The sequence below is a fragment of the Athene cunicularia genome (genome assembly GCF_003259725.1).
Source record: "Athene cunicularia isolate RWA chromosome 4 unlocalized genomic scaffold, athCun1 chr4_part1, whole genome shotgun sequence".
NCBI lineage: Eukaryota > Metazoa > Chordata > Aves > Strigiformes > Strigidae > Athene > Athene cunicularia.
Window position 1 is genome coordinate 30,540,562 of NW_020799098.1, and position 17,809 is coordinate 30,558,370.

Sequence of the window (17,809 nt, forward strand, 5' to 3'; positions counted from 1 at the left end):
CACACACACACTTTGAAGTTTAAAAGATACTAAAAGTTTTATGAAAACGTTCAGTGTAATTGCCTGGATGCTTTTGGATTTAGTCTCCTTAAATTAACCTTTTATATTTTCTCCTGAAGATTGTGCAATACTTCAGACTTTCAAAGATGACCTTTTAATCTCTCTTCAATGACAATAGTCCTTGTACCAGTATACTCAACACCTCTGTCTTAGAGTTCAATAGTTATTTAGTTGAAACAAAGTAATTTGACAAGTAAACCAGGCAACCAACCAAGAAAAACAAACTATAGAAGAAACAGTTTAGCTAATCTCTGTGAGTAACCTAGGTCTCCCATGTGGAAGAGGACTGGGGCAGAGAGCAAGGTATGATGAAATGAATACCTCAGAACTGAGAATGATTGAATATGAAAAATTAATGGCACCATCACATTAAGTCGTCAAAGCAATCAGTAGACTAAATTCACTCACAGGTCTACGTGGTGGAGCTGATATAGCAACTTGATAACTCCTTATTAATGTGGAGCTAGAGTAACAGCATTATCTTTCTTTTCACCAGTTTATATTAAATTATAAATATGAGAAGAGAAAACCAGACACAGTCTGTACCTTTGCTTCCTGTTCTTTTGCGTACACACAAAAGAATGCTGCCTATTTCAAACAGCAGAGGGTACAGTCCTGTGAGAGACTGAGCATCTTGCAGGAGCCGCTGAGTATCAGACAATACTGGAAGAAGCTCAGGATCTTGTAGACAAGAATAGCAAATGGTAACCCTATGTGAAGTGTAGGAAGGATGCTATACTTCAACTACTTTCCTCCTCTGTCCCATCCTCTCTTAAAAATGGCTGCCTATATATTTTATAACAAAGTCAAAATTGGGCAACATTTTCAATGTTCATGAGGAACAAGAAAGAACTTGTGTCACTTGGATAATTAAAATAGAAGTACCCAATGTACTTCAAAACCACCTACTATGAACAAATAAATAATATGCTGTTATACATGACAGCACTGTTCTGTTCACCACAGATTTTTAAAATGTGTTACATGGATGATAATATGGCAGATGGCATACTGAGCAGCATACAGTATTTGATATTTCAATGAAAATCTTAAAACAAACATGAAGAGTCCTCTATAAAACACATACAGCAGTGATTTCCCTTTGCAAAAAGGGCAGAAATTCAAACTACATTTAACATTGTATGCTAAGGGTTGGAATTTATTTGACAATCTTAGCTGTCTATCGTAGCATATACAGCTCAGCAGTGTCTGCAAACAGGTAAGGAACAAAATCAAATTCAGATAATTAAAATTTTCTTGTAAGGTTAAAAATAAATATCTAAAAAATAAAGGGAACACAGTATAAAAATCACTAATAGACAAATCATTTGCTAAGGAAAGTATTATCTGTCAAGCCACTAAAAGACTTACTATACAGATTTACTAGCTGTCAAAAAAAATCCAAAAAAAAAAACCCCACAGAAACCACCACAAAAAGACCAAACCAATCCCCAAACCCCGCTGAAACTCAAACTAAGATCACAGTAGTGTTGACAAAGAAAGGGACATTCCTATAATCAAAAGAGCAGCAATTAATGATTATAGCCGGGTAGCTTGAGAATTATAGGAATTAATGTTACATCACTGTCTAAAATATTCATGCCAGCTACAAAGAAATGAAACATTGTAAGAAATGACAAGGTCTTCATAAATCACAGTATCTGGAAATGTAAATTTCTAGTGTCTATGTATTATTATGATGGGACTTAGGTAACTAAAAGAAAATATTTTTTTCACTCTCTAATAATGTCATAGTATGAATTTCAGGTGAACACTTTCTTTCACAAGGATTTAAATACAGAGATGATATTTAACAATGTGTTTTGCTGATTAGGGATACCGATTAAAGTCAGACACCAGAGTGAGAAGAGCAGATGTATTTTACTAGAAATAACTCAATAATATAACAGAATAGTACAGAAAATATATGTAAGAAAAGCATCAAATCATTAATACCCGAGAGAGAGAGAGAGAGAGAGAACAGTGATTAAGGAAGATCCATCCCCACTTGCAGAGGTTCCCATCCCCAGCCCCGCAGTGGCTGGGCAGCCCCGGTTACAGCGAGGGTTTGCAGAGCCTGTCCCGGCAAGGGGGAAATCCTACGCGGTGCCTCCACCCGTAGGTGAGGCTGCCAAAGTCACTGCGAGCGGGTCCAGCCTTATATACCCAAAAATCAGCAAGCCAGAAGAGCTGGCACTTTTGTTTTGAACGGAAATATCTGGCTTCAATCTCACATTAGGTTCCCCCCAGAGCCTGGCCAGGGCTCAAGGGAGAAGCGAGGGGAGTTTCTCTGCTTATCTGATGGGATTATGTGCAAGGTCTCACATCAGGACCCAGGGACAGACAGACACCCGTCTCCGTGACTCCATTATTCTATTCATATACAAAGGAAGGGGAAGATACACTGTGATAGCTACATCCTCCATGCACATTTCATTAAGGATTCCATGCTGACTTAGCAGTTTTGGTTCAGGGCCTGTTGCTCAGGCTTCAACACTCCCACCTCAGAATAGGTGGTTTGTAATAAATTAGTAAAATACCTATTAGCACAATGGTTATCAGTTATAAAATATACAGGATTCAGCTATAGGTCAACTCTGGCTTGGGCCTATTGTCCAAGCCTTAGCACTTCACAATGACAATAATTTCTTTAATTTTCAGAAGAAATGAGTTTTACAATAATTGCTGCAATATTTAAATCAAATAATGAAGGACTATTTAAAAATGATTTGAAAAGAATATTTATTGTGTTTTGGAGATATTTCTCAGATCCCTTAGATGAACATTCCTCAGTCTGAAAGGTCACAACTACAAATAAATCAAGACTCAACAGCTAGAACATCATGCTGATAAAAGAAATAAAACAATTTATGGAGTTATACTTCTCACAACAAACCTTTGTCAGGCTGTCATCGATTTAACTTCAAACACTTCTTTGTAGAACATAATTTTACTTCACTTCTATTGTGAAATTACCTTTAAGTGTCCATTATGAACTTTCCAGTTATAGAAAAAAATAAATCAAGTTTGGGGCATCTTTGATCAAGACAGTCTTTCATGTTCGTTATCTATGTAATTTACTGCCAGTTCAACACTAAAATACCAGACCAAAAAAAAAAATAAAATAAAAGTATCACTGCTTTAGTAGCCAATATAGGCTTACATAGTTGCTAGATGATATAAAATGTTTATAACTGAAATTTTGTTTGCAGCAATCCTCAGAGAGAGCTGTCATCAACAAAATCTGGCTATGAACTATAAGTCAAGAATTCTTACTATTTTTCCACCTTAAGCATTAACATAACACAGAAGTTCTCAGCTTCTAATACTTGACTTCCTCCCATCTGTCTTTACTTCTAAGTATGAATTTAGTTTTTTCTATAAAATGAAATTTTGTTACTAAAAATTTCCATTTGTTACTGAAACATCCATTCTACTTCCACGAATAAAGTGATGGTAATCCATGGATTCTGCTTAACAAGATAATTATACACAGACTTCTCTAATATGGCTTTTCCTAACATTCACAATAAAATTATATTTTTAGTAGTGCTTCCTTTTCTGAAGGCAGAATTTATCCTAAAGTTTTTCACAGTGTGATGTAGCGTGATTTATCATAAAACTCCACATATTGTGGCATGTTATAATTAAAGTAATTATTCAAGGTCGTTTACAATGTGAACTGTCAGGATCTAGATCTAAGTGAAATCTCAGACTCCATTCTCTGAAAGCTGTCTGGAAACCTTTTCAATTTGCCACAATTTCTCATTCCCTCATGGTTGAGTAGTAATAAAGTCAAGTTTCAGTGTAGGTGATCTGGGCACCTACACTGAAACTGGACGTTAATGTCCTAGGCACAAGTTCCATCCTGCTGTAAGTAGATATAACTCTGTTTATGAATTTCTACTTGTGTTGATGATTACTACAGTGGCATTTGTTATGCTGAGATCTAATTCCTTTTGTTAGAGTACAATTTTACTGCATCTTAAGAGGTGACATTACTAAGGTTTTCAGACAGGATAATTGGAAATCCATTAGAAAACCCTTCATAGCATGCTCCCGCAATGTTTTTGTTTTTAAAATTTTATAGCAATGAACATTTATTGTATGAAGTGTTTTGCAAGATTTTAGATTAATTTGGGTTCTAAATCTATACTATTGACAAGCAGTCTCCGTAATTTTAATTAACTTCTAAAGAACACAGGTGAAAAACTCTGTTGAGCAACATTATTGAATTTGTTTAAAATAAATTTATTTTTTACTGCCTTAGATATCTATGCAAAAAGGAAAACTATTTTATATTCCAGAATTCTTTTAGTAAGTTGAAAAAATTAAAAAAACCCCAAACTTTACAAATAGTTCATTCAAGCTTAACTCAGTCTTAACTTTTAGTTTATAAAGTTGTAACTGAATACTCACACACATTTTGGCTTATTCCTTAAGGACATGGAAAGAAGATACATGAGGGAAGATTATTATCCATCTGCAGTTCTGACTATGAAAGCTGGACGTGTTCAAGATTGTGAATACAATTCAGGCTGTGGGACAAATCTGTGTCATCCCCACAGAACTGGGAGGACAAGCAAAATATCTGTTACCGTAAGTATCTTACAGGGATCAGACTGCTCACTGGATCCTGGAGACGATCAAGGGTACAGAAATACCACAAGGGAAATAGATAGTAAGTGTCTATTTGTCTGCTTATATATTATCTGTCCAAAAAGTGTGTGTGGTTTTTAAATTGGTCTTGACTGCATAAAGAGATAAATGCATTAATTCCATTAAGATGATTGTATCAAATATATTTGTCAAAATAAGGCATGATATAAAAGATGAGACTGAATTTCACTTCACACTGGTATAAATGTGCTACTCAGCATGGCACAGGTAAGAGATAAAAGTAGATGTTTTGCTTGAATGGAGGAGCTGTTTCTAGGCTAGTCAAATATTAAGCAGCTTTTGTCTGCTATCAGATATTAGCACATGATTACAGCAATTTTTAACAGGACAACTGTCAGAAGCATTTGTTAAGGAAGATGTTGATAAACTGGGACAATATGAAAAAAAAAAAAATCAAATCAGTTTAAATGGAAACCTTGTAAGATTCCAGGAGATAGTTTTGCTGCAAATGTTACTGTGTTTTAGCAGGAGCAGAATCTGTCTTATGAGATGAGATACATTCAGACATCAGAAGCTCTGATGAAGTGAGTGATCCAAATGTCCAGAGCAAGTCAGATGAATATAGGGCAAGATATTCTTTGGATCTGATCTTGGTGAAAAGTAATCAAACACAGTTTTCTTTCTTTTTTAGCTTCCCGGAACTGGTCTGTCTCACTCTACTATTGCAAATATTGAAAATAATATATATTCTTAACCCTACTTGACCTACACATGATTTCACAGTGACTAGCAGGGAGATTTCCCTTACCCAAAGGTAAAGCAGATCTATGAACCTTCTAAAAGCACCCAGGAGTTCTAGCAGCCTCCGCAGAAGCTATGCATTCCTAGTTTGTGAGCTTGCATCACAAGGATTTGCAGAGAGAAAAAATTTGTTTTGATGACTTGGGATAGCTAGGAAAATTTTGACATGCATAGGGCAGTCAGAAGCATGTCTGAACTGACAGCCTTGAGGGACTTTGACACACAAGACCAAAAAATACTGAAAAAAAATAAGAGAAAACTAGATCTTGTAATCTTTTGTTGACTCAGAAGTTCTTTTTCCTTACCAAATACTATTTAATTAATTCAGAATGGCAAGAGAAAGTTCCCATTGTAGAAGAGCTAGGGAATATCACTAGGAATTAAGGGCCAATTCAGACTGAATAATCCTGGCCCCATTAGAGCACCATGTCTGTCTTTGTTGGCTCCACAAACACTTGTTTCAAGATCTGATGAGTCCTTGACTTCTTAATTATTGTGTGATAGTACTTATCAAGCACACTTGACTGGAATTTTTTTCTCTGAAATAATTTCAGTGTTTGAACTGAATAAGTTGCAGGGAATGTGCTTTTCAAAGTAAATAGGTAGCAGTATTTTTCTTTACATAAGTAAACAGTCATATTATCAGTTGTTGAGTAAGCTTTATGTTTTGGGCAACCCTGGTGAGTCATGATGAACTGTTGCCTGGTGCCCTGCTGAGACAAAAGGAGGCTTATTATCAGTTGCCATCTTTGTCTTTATTGAAAATGGATTCTCAAAGTGAAGGAAAAATAATTCATGTTGGTTTATTTTGGTGGAACCTATATTTTCCAACTTCTAATGAAATGCAGTATGAGAACAGATGTTCTGCAGCAGCTTTTAGATGTCAAACAATCAAGAGATAACATTTCACTGTAGAATTTATAATTCTTTTAAAATCATTTACACTTTACATTAAAAATCCCAGTTTCTGGACACTTCTTTTGAATATCTTTTAGGAGAAATATTGTCAATGACGGTAAGGAATTAGGCCTCTAGCACTCTTTTGCTGAATATGCTATAGACTACAGACTTTATAGGGCTATAACTCACTTTAGAGTAATCTTTCAGGTGCAGTTAATGTTTAACCACTAACAACATGATTGTCCACTAACAATAGAGCTAGAGTATCATTAATAGAGAAGGTTAAAAAAAGAAGGACTAATTTACTAAGAAGTATTAATTATAAATTACCTTACTATGTATTATTCTAACTTTTAAATTATTATAGCTTGATCATATTTCTATGTAAAAAAATATAGTAAGATGTGGTATACATATGTATATGTTACTTTGTCTTTTTGCTCTTTCTGATACAAACCAGTTAAGTTCATGGAATACATAATGTTAAAAGATAATTTTACACTCTATAGCCTGGTCAACCAGATATTAGTATGTTCTGTATGAGCTATAAAAAACATCCTATAAAGTGAGGCTAAGTCCTACAAATTAAACTGAATTGCATTGCTCTGAAAATTACTGGTACTCACAATGTAGATTCTAATACATTATAGAAACAGCAATCATTTTAGCAGTTTTAAAGATATGGTCTTGTTATTTTTTTAATTTGATGAAACAACTACAGAGTTTTTAACATCATACAACAGAGCTTATGTAGCTTTATCAGGAGTTAAAGTCATTATGATACTGTAGAAAAAGATTCAATATACTAATCTGAATGAAGTAAAGCATTTTATGAGCAGTTCACAGGCCTTCTGTTTAGCTAGATGTTTAATGGTAGGTGTTTCAGAAAATGAGTTAATTTTGACATATGGATACTCCAAGCTTAAGACGACTCACAGTTATTGAAATTCATGACATACAAGAGGGCTTCTATGAGTTATTATATTTGTCTTTCCCCATTAATCTTTTGTGCATCCAAGTGGGAAGTACATTGCTTATAAAGTCTTTCCGCCAATCCACTTCTAGTATTCCCACAATCTTCTTTAATATGTACATTTCAAATATGGACAGGATGATCTTACAACATGACCTCACATAAAATGTTCATTTATAATGACTTAAGCAAATCTTCACATCTTTGAGGAATCACACACTTGAATTATAAACAAACATAATGAACTTCTGACAGCTTTCTCTTGTCACATACTACAACAAATAAATATATTTGAGACACATTTTAAGAAGAGATATGAGACTATTTGCAGTTAAGATATGCAATTTCTCTGCACCTGTCTTTTCTGCTTCCTTTCACAAGACACCATATTTGCCTGAAAAGTTTCTTCCAGTAGATAGTAAGATTTGGCCAGTGAAAAATACAATAATATTCAAGTTTGCAGAATGCTTTTATCTCAATTCAAGATGACAATGAGGCCTAAGGAAATCTCACTGACACAGAAACATCTGTCTGGATGTTAAAACCTTCCTGGCTTATTAAAACAGGTGTATTCATGTGAAATTGTTGGTATTTAAGCAAAAAAACCTCATTAAGTGGAAAGATTTGCAGTAATTTGTTTCACCAGTTCTAACTGGGGTAGGTATTATAGGGAATTTTTTCATAGAAAACCAATAGACCCACAAGATATATTTTAGCTTTGAAGATATGTTATGGTTTATTTTTCAGATAGCAGTCTCTAATGAAAAAGTAACCTTGATAACACAGAAACTAACTGGTTTAGCAAGAAAATAGGAAACCAGAGGTGATACAGATTTACTTCAAAAAAGCAACAGTTTTCTGTAAGTTTTAGCAGAAAACAAAACTGGTGGGTTTTTGTTGTTGTTGTTTTTTTGTTTTTTGGGGTTTTTTTTTGATAACACCCTCTGATATGGTACCAGTTGAAAAGAAATGTTGATGCTGCTTCTCATACCAAGCATAACTCTCTTCAAACAATCCCTCTTTAGGGAAGAGCCAATGGAGTCTGGTGACAAATGGAAAGCTACAAGGTCGCTCGCTTTTCTTCAGGTACTGCATGACAATTTTGAATCCTGTCTTGTTGATTTACTGTAACTATTAAAATTGGAGTGAGGAAGCATAATAATTTTGCTTTCTGGAATTTAAAATTTTTGGAGGATTGGACTATCTTTACTGTTTCTACTGATACTTTAAAAGTTATTTTCTAAATTTAAATATCATATTTTCATTCCAGTAGAGAAGGTTTAACAGCTCAATAAAGAAATAAGCTTTATTTCATTTCTAAGTAGATAGTGTCTTACTTCCTGTGTCAATAACCGTACAATTAAAGAATCAAGCTGCAAACAAGCCTGCAATATTCTGAGATTAAGATAAATTCTGTGATATTTAAAACAATAAGAAGAATACCTGTATTCCTCATATTTATATCTGTGGCTCAATGTAATGTTAACAAAACCCAAGAAAATGAAACCAATTCTACCACAGTAGTGTTGTGGGCTGTAGAGCCCTGTGCAAAATTTGGAGTCTAGACTGCTAGGGTTAAACTCTCCTTTGATTAGATGACTTATCCAGTGATCACAGATCCAGTAGGACCCAAATAACACATTTGAAAACAACATTATTTTACTATTTTTCTATAAATCTGTGATTCTATCTGCTAGAACCTGAAAGTAAAAAGCACTGAGAGATCAGTTAGAGCCAAAACAGCACCATGGTTTGCTTGTACCCAAGTGAATACCAGTAGTAAACTAGCAATATGGAGTATTTCAAGCTCCCCAGAAAACCAAGTTTCACAGTTTCCTAGTGCTATTTATTCTGTGTCAGACACAGATTAAAGTTATTTAATCTCATATTTGCCTGATGTTAGATGAACATGAATTACTCTTCCTGCCAGGCATTTATGTGACTTCACACTTGCAACTTTGTCCACAAAATCTGGCTAGCAGGAAGGCCTGGTATCAGCAAAACATAATTAAGAGAAAGCTCCAAAAGCTAATCTCTGCTAATGTATAAAGTTTAAAGCACACTTTAAATATTCTTCACAGTCTCCAAGCAATATATTATTTTATCAGGTACACAATCTCTTATTTACAGATTTATCAAACGTATACCAGTACTTATCATATTACCACAGCTAAATTACTATTTACAGCATTAACTTTGTAGGTGGCTTACTAATCAGAGACTAATTTAACAGTACTGTATCTTTGGTTTCCAGCCTAGTCAACAAATAAGATTACAAGAGCTTTTCCATACAATAAACCTTTCAGTTCACTAACTCTAAGCAAGTGATATAGATGTTAATTGAAATGTTGTATAGACTAGTGGATACAGCTTTAAAATAGAATTCAATGTACCCAAGTTAAGTTTGTTTTTACCAAACCATTTAATCTTTCCTAACATCCTTTCAAACTTGTGTTCAAACTAGCCTTGTAAGTCATACCTGATTTCAGTGGTGGGATTTAAAATATACCATCGTGTACACAAAGGTGTTTGTTTGCTATATGACATTTGTAAAAGTCCATTTTTGTCAAGCTTCCATCACAGAAAAAGAAAATTAAACATTTACGTTTCACTTACTTGTTTCAGAACAGAAGTAGATAGCTGCAATGAGGTTGTAGCTTAGCAAAATTAAGGATGTATACAGCAAGAAAAGACTAATATCTCCCAAATATGAAAAAGTTCCTGCTTAATTTTTGCCCTCCCTTTTTACCAGCTTTGCTGGTAAGGACACTCACATCTAATAGAGGAAAAGGACAAGCAATTACTCCCTTTACCAGCTTGATTTACAAAAAGAGACTAAATGTGTCAGCTATTTCCTGAAAATTGGAAGCTATTGAGCCCCAAGCTAGACCAGCTGTAGCAAATTTAAGGTAGAGTGCACAAAAGCAGGTGCTGTAAATGGTGGATATACATGATTGAAGTCTCAGGCACTGAAGTCACAGACCTGAAGGATTTTGCTGTATAAGCAGCTGCATCTTCACTGATTTCAGAACTATTTTTGCTTTCTCCAGTAATTAATTTGTCCCAGACCTCCTCAGTGCATCTGAGCTTTGGGAAACCATAAACCATGTTTATTTTTTATGTATGTTGATAAATTTGTGTTTACACCTGCTACCTCCTCGCATCCTGACTCATCATTTTGTATGTCTACATTGGTTGGTGACACATTATAAGCAAGACAATTTCCCAACAGCTTCATCACATAATAACAAATTAGCTTTCCAATTCAATTCCAATTTATGCTATATGAGCAATTCAACTCTGTGCTGTGCTTCAATATCAAACCAGTAGAATATAACATACTGGCAGGCTTGTGTGTGTGTGTGATTGCAAGTCAAATATACAAAGTTTGTCTTTGAAAATACATGACTACCTTTCTCTTTTTCACCTTGCATTGATCAGACTGACCTCATCCCAAATTTTCAGCTTCTGCATTTTTTAAATAACCTGTGATTTATAAAAAGGACTTTCTGACAAATGCTCTCACTCCTTTGTAAAGTTTGTTCAGACTCATTGTACATCACATCTAAGCTGTGTGAATCCTTTCTTTTCTTACAAACCTCAGTATAAAATATATTTTTAATTTTTTTTTCTTTTACCTTGTAAGAAACTTTCAGTCTGAATGACACCTTATTCTAGTCTCTGACCTGCAGCAAGAAAGCCTTTGTTGTAGTTCTCAGAAGTCTGACATTTAATCTTTTCATTGCCTGGTTTCCACTGACAAGCTGCTAAATGCACACAGCTCTGCCCTGGCAAAAGCTAGTGTGCCTGTAATGATACTAAGTCACAGAGCAGAAGGTCAGATACCATTCTGAATTTTAGTCATAAAATGACAGTGATGAATTATTAGCTACTCAAAAATGCATATCACTGGGATCCACAAAGGTAACCCTGACTTGAAATGACATTGTTATCAATGTTCTGCTTTTGGAAGCTTGCTTGAAAAACAGGATCCAGTAAAAAAAAATCTTTCATGTAATTACAAGAGTGCACTGATGGGTGGGCATATGCTAATTTACATTTATATCTTTGATTCATACATTTCTCAAATCATATATCTGGAGAAAGCATATTCAACAATTTTTCAGAAAAAAATATTTGAGCAGTCATGTAAAAGAACACTATGGTTTTTTTTTGTTTTATAGCTTATTCATTATATTATCCATATTTTAATTATTTTCTGTAAAAGAGCAGAGTGCAAGCCATTAACTAATACATTGCAGTTAATTTAGTTATTATCTACCTGACATTGCAGAGCTGAAATAATTATTATTATTTGCCCTGAATCTGCATAATGTAACCTGCAAAATCTCATACTGTCAGTAGCCAGAATCTTGTTTTGAAAAATCCAATCTCCAGATGCATGTGACGGTGGTTCTAAATAGCTTGATATAAATACAAGATGAAGTGCAATGACATGCAGAGGTACTACCAGTATACTTCTTAAAGCACTGGTAAGGAATTGTGACCTGACCTGCAGGGACAGCGTGTGCAGTGTCACGCTGGTGAAGCTATCTTGCTTTTGGTTCCACGGCTGGTAAATGACCAACTGCCTGGTTTATCTCTTTGACACATTGCTCTGGACAGGGACTGGCATCATCCTCCTATGAAACAATTTTTCTGTCTTGATCACTGCCTACTGTAAGTCACAAATTGGGTAATACCTGGGAGAAAGGTTGAAATTAATTACAAAATAATGAAAATTATTATAAAAAGTGAAAAATGAGTTGTAACTTCTCTTAAGACAGCATCTTCAGTTAACCAGATGCAGAGGACTGAGGAAGTAGTTTTTTCCTAGGTCAACTACTGCTTTCTTGGACAATTCCTGACCATGATTTAGGAATTAGCATGGACTAGAGTGTTCCTTCTCAATAAAGGTTTTTGGAAGCCAAGAGAGTTGGGTAGGATGGATGTGACAAAACAGTGCCAGCTTGGCTCTGGTCTAACAAAATGTTACTGGCATGCACCAGCTCATGTAGGTGCAGTTACTGAGTCCAGTGAAACAACCATTTTCTTGTCAAACATTTCCATTTACATTAATGGAAATATATAGCACAAATGCTCTGGAGCATATGGCTCTTTTAGCTGGCTTCTACATGCACAATAAGGTATTGGCTATAAATATAACCCTGTGCATAGCTGGTGCCATGAGGCCTTCAGAGACTGCATCTATTCTTATGAGTTACAAAAGATATCTGAGATCAGCCAAGATCTTGTCTGCAGTCTCATGGTTAACATATATAATAACTATGTGATTTCATTGAGCCCTGTTCCTCAGCTCTGTAACACATGAAAAGTATAGACTTTTCATATGTCAAAGTGGGAACAGAGGCTGCCTTGTGTTCATCAGCTGGAATCGCTCAATTGCTTTGAAAGTTATTTAAAGAAATAAACTCAAGTTTATTTTGATAGTTATTTTAAGAACTAAAAACTTCACTTCAGGAGGGAGATCCACCCTGCAGGAAGACGTGGATAGGCTGGAAGAGTGAGCTAACAAGAACCTTAGGGAGTTGAATAAGGACAAGTGTAAGGTCTTGCATCTGGGAAAATATAATCCAGGAGTGCAGCACAGGCTGCACTCTACCTGGCTGAGAAAAGGGACCTGGGGGTCCTGCTGGACAACAAGCTCAACATAAGTGAACAGTGTAGTGCTGTGGCAAAGAAAGCCAATGGGATGCTGGGTTGCATCAACAAGAGCATCACCAGCAGAGATAGAGAAGTCATTATCCCACTCTGCTCAGCGCTTGTCAGGCCACACCTGGAGTACTGTGTTCAGTTTTGGTCCCACTATACAAAAAGATGTGGACAGGCTGGAGAGGGTCCAGAGGAGGGCCACAAAGATGATCAAAGGACTGGGAAGCCTGAAACATGAGGAAAGGCTGAGAGAATTGAGAAGAGAAGACCTTGAGCAGAGAAGGCCTAAGGCAGACCTTAGCACCATGTTCCAGTATTTAAAGGGTGGCTGCAAAGAAGATGGGGACTCCCTTTTTTACAAGGAGTCACGTGGAAAAACCGAGGTGTAATAGGTACAAGTTACTCCTGGGGACATTCCGATTGGACACAAGAGGAAAATTTTTCTCAAAGAACAGTCATCCATGGGAGTAATCTCCCCAGGGAAGTGGTGGACTCTCCAGCACTGCACCCTTTTAAGATCCAGCTGGACAGGGCGCTGGGCCATCTTGTCTAGACTGTGCTTTTGCCAAGAAAGGTTGGACCAGATAATCCTTGAGGTCCCTTCCAACCTGGTATTCTATGATTCTATGAAAATGAAAGTTCTCCATAGAAAACAGTATTCACAACTCTGTGTTCTAAAGTTATCTGTTGCCAGCTTCATGTGACTCAGAATTCTACTGAGAAATGCTCTTAAAACTTTCACAGAAATTTTCCATAGATGTCTCCCATTTAAATACTGAAAATGATCAACAGTTATTCCATTCCTGTATGCTTATGAGCTCACAGGTCATGGTAATATAGCTGTAGCAGTTTAAGGTCTTATAAATCTGAAGGATTTCAATGTGCATATAATCCACATTCTAGGACAGAACATTGCCAGCAGGAGATATTTAAACTGAGATAACATGATACTACCTTTCATGTTCCTTTGTAATTAAATCTCAACAGAAACGACCTACACTTAACCTTCTAATCAATATCAGGGAAGTTATACAGGATTAGCTTAGTAAGAAAAGCAGGGAGTAAGTACAAAGTTAATTTTGTTTTTAGAATTAAAAAAAAATTTCTACAAAATACTCTGCTGTAATCAGTTGGAAGTGGTAATAGCAAAATCCTATAGGAGAGCTTCTGTAGGTACCTTTTTATGCAATGTTTAGGTAATCAATTATATACATTGTAGTTTTTAGTTGTGATAAGAGAGCTATTTTAGTCCTATTTTGTAATTAAATAACAAACCTCTATTTCTGTCAACCATATAAAATATCTTTAAAGAAGTTTAAGTTTGGGAATGAGATAATCGGATTAAGCAGAGATACAGAATATTTGTATGCAGGACTTACTCAAAAATGGTTTGTTCGCTGTGATTGTCACAATTTAGATAGAATATTCAGTGCATCCAAAAGAAGAATGCAGACGGGCATCCAAGAAAAGCAGTGTTATAGTTTAGTAAGCTGAGATCCTACATTAGTACTTTTCAGGGTCTGAGAGATGCTATAATTTCTTGGTTTGTTCATGGTTTATTATATATTGCTGAAAGCCATGTTCTGTTTAAAAAGGATATTTCTAAGCAGTAGGGAAGAAAGTTTCCTGCTTGCAGGCTTGACTGCAACAAGGCAGGAGAACAGGAAGAGTCAATGCCTGAAGGTTGGAGAAAGCCTGTTTTTAAAAGCTGGTCAGAGGTGGAGGGATGAGTGCGAGGTGGAGGATGACTGTGAGTGAGCAAGCAGCTTGCCCGTGGCACAGAACAGATCCATAACCCAGAAATAGCAGTGAGGAAATTTTCCTGAGGGCCCAGAGGTAATGAAAGAGGAGTTCAGATCCAGGAACTCACCAAAACCTCCAGGGCACACCGGGCAGAGGGAAAACTTGTTTACAAACTATCTGCAATTGCACTGTCTTTTAGCAGATCTGTTTTTTCTTCTCTGCTTTCAGAGCTGTTTTGTTTGTTTACTATTAAAGCCAAGCTTGAAAAACTGGAAAGTCTTTGGTGTGCTCACTTTAAAGATGGTGCAGTCTCCTCAAAGCTTCGACTAACGTAAGGGTTTGTCAGACAGGCAACAAAGATTAAAAACCAAACCAGTGTCTAAAACTGAGTTAAAACTTCTTAGTAACCTCCAGAAAGAATGTAAACCAAAATTTTCATTTGAACGTCATCAGTAGGTTCAATCTGTTGTGTTTTTTTGTCTGCCACAAATGACTTTGAGATGTTTCTCTTGTATGATGGATATCAAGAAGCCATTGACATTGTAATCACTTCATAGAGAAAGAAGTGTCCTCAATCTCTGTTGTTATTGTAGTTTAAATTGAGAGTATTTCTCAGCTTTCAGAAATTAGACATGTGTAGGAAAAGTATTGGTATTGCTGTTAGTTGTCATGCCTGCCCTGGCTTTAATGGTATGTGTTCGCTTTATAGTGCTACCAAGTCTATCTGCCTTAATGAGTAACAGATTCATTCTAAAAACTAACATAAAAAGATAAAGCTATCATATGAAAATGTCAAGGAACAAGGATTTTGATGAGGGCACTAATTGGAAGTTTAATAAAAGTCAGTCTGCGATACAGGCTGTACATGTTTTCCAGAACAGCTGTGCTGTGAAAGTCTCGTCCCGTAACAATCTGAGATGATGAGCAGAGATCGCTGCTTTCCAAACCTGGCACTAAATAAATAATTGTCCACTACAGCTATCTTGTCTCAACCTGATTAAAGTCTACTCTATGAGGATCAAAGGCCTTTTAATATCCTCTAAAAAACCCCAAATCAGCAAACAGAGATTTTTATCATTTAGACTGAATAAAATCTTTGGAGTAACTCTTTCCAAAATATATGGAACCATATTTTAAATTATCTAAGCAAGATTTATGAACACTACCTGCAGACACCAAAAGAAAGGCTCATAATCTGTTTTACTGGGCTCTGTTGAATAGACCATGTGGATAACTTTCCATGATATGTAAAACCAGCACAATGTTTTGCTTTACTGGAGAGTGTATTTGGAGGCAATATCCGTCAACTGGCAAGGGGGAATTAGAAAATGTTTAAAAATCCACAAGCAACCAAACAACAAAAAGAAAAGAATGCTTGAAAACCTAAATATCCTTGGATGCTTGTTTAGAGACCATATCCCTACACAACAAAGTATTCAGATTTTTAATTTCCGTATCTACTGACTTTCATTAGAGATCAGTAAAGTCCATATGGCTCTGCTTGCCTTCTCCAGAAGTCCAGCCACAGGGCAGACTAAACCTGGGCTCCACACCTTTCTCTGGTTACTCATGATGAGAAGCTGAGAAGCCTCTTGTTCTAGTCAGTAATGGGAAGATCTTTCAGACCTAGTACTGCTGCTGGGATTGCTCCTGGTGTTTCTCTCCTTGTTTACCAGTCCCTGCTACCTCCCAGGGGAAGAGTCACTAAGCATTGCTTTAGGAAAGCAAAAAAATATTAAAAATTCAAAGAAACTGATACTGATGACACTCCATCTATCCTTCTCAGAAAAACTTTTTTTTTTTTTTTTTTTTTTTTTTCTGGTTGAGGAAGAAAGGATGCGGATGCTAAAGAATACTTTTTCTCATTTCTGTGACAGACAGCTAGGCTAATCAGGCAGGTTATAACAGAGATGACTATAACAGAACACATATAAATTAATAAGGTGAATCTATACTCTTGCACCAAACACTGAAGCTTAAATTTATAGCTAAACTGAAGAAGTAATAGAGAAGGCGCATACCTCTGAAAAACAGCAGCTGTGAGGACAGTAGTTATGGCCACTCTTTGTTGTTATGTTTATGTGCTGCATCTCTTCAGAGTGAATTTTGAAGACCTTCATACAAAATACAATAAACTTTCCACCCATCTTTATGATACAGTGATGAGTGACACACAAAACGAGAACTATGTAGTGCTAAACCAGGGCTGCACAGCATCAGAAAGAATGAAAAATAAGTAACTGGAGCTCACCAGAGAAATTTTAAGTTAAAAAAATGACCCAGACAGGTGGACTTCTACGCCAACCCCGCCCCCCATACATTTATGTCCCATCTTAAAAACAATTACAGTAAAACCTGTCTTGCAACATTCACATTAGTGTACTGGAGCTCTCACAGAATCACAGACTCGCCTAGGTTGGAAAAGACCTTGAAGATCATCCAGTCCAACCATTAACCTAACACTGACAGTTCCCAACTATACCATATCCCTCAGCGCTATGTCAACCCGTCTCTTAAACACCTCCAGGGATGGGGACTCCAACACCTCCCTGGGCAGCCCATTCCAATGCCTAACAATCCGCTCTGTGAAGAAATGCTTCCTAATATCCAGTCTAAACCTTCCCTGGCTCAACTTGAGGCCATTCCCTCTCGTCCTGTTGCTTGTTCCTTGGTTAAAGAGACTCATCCCCAGCTCTCTGCAACCTCCTTTCAGGCAGCTGTAGAGGGCGATGAGGTCTCCCCTCAGCCTCCTCTTCTCCAGACTAAACACCCCCAGTTCCCTCAGCCGCTCCCCGTACGACCTGTGCTCCAGACCCTGCACCAGCTTCGTTGCCCTTCTCTGGACACGCTCGAGTCATTCAATGTCCTTTTTGTAGTGAGGGGCCCAGAACTGAACATAGGAATCGAGGGGCGGCCTCACCAGTGCCGAGTACAGGGTTCAGATCCCTTCCCTGTCCCTGCTGGCCACGCTATTGCTGACACAAGCCAGGATGCCATTGGCCTTCTTGGCCCCCTGGGCACACTGCTGGCTCCTGTTCA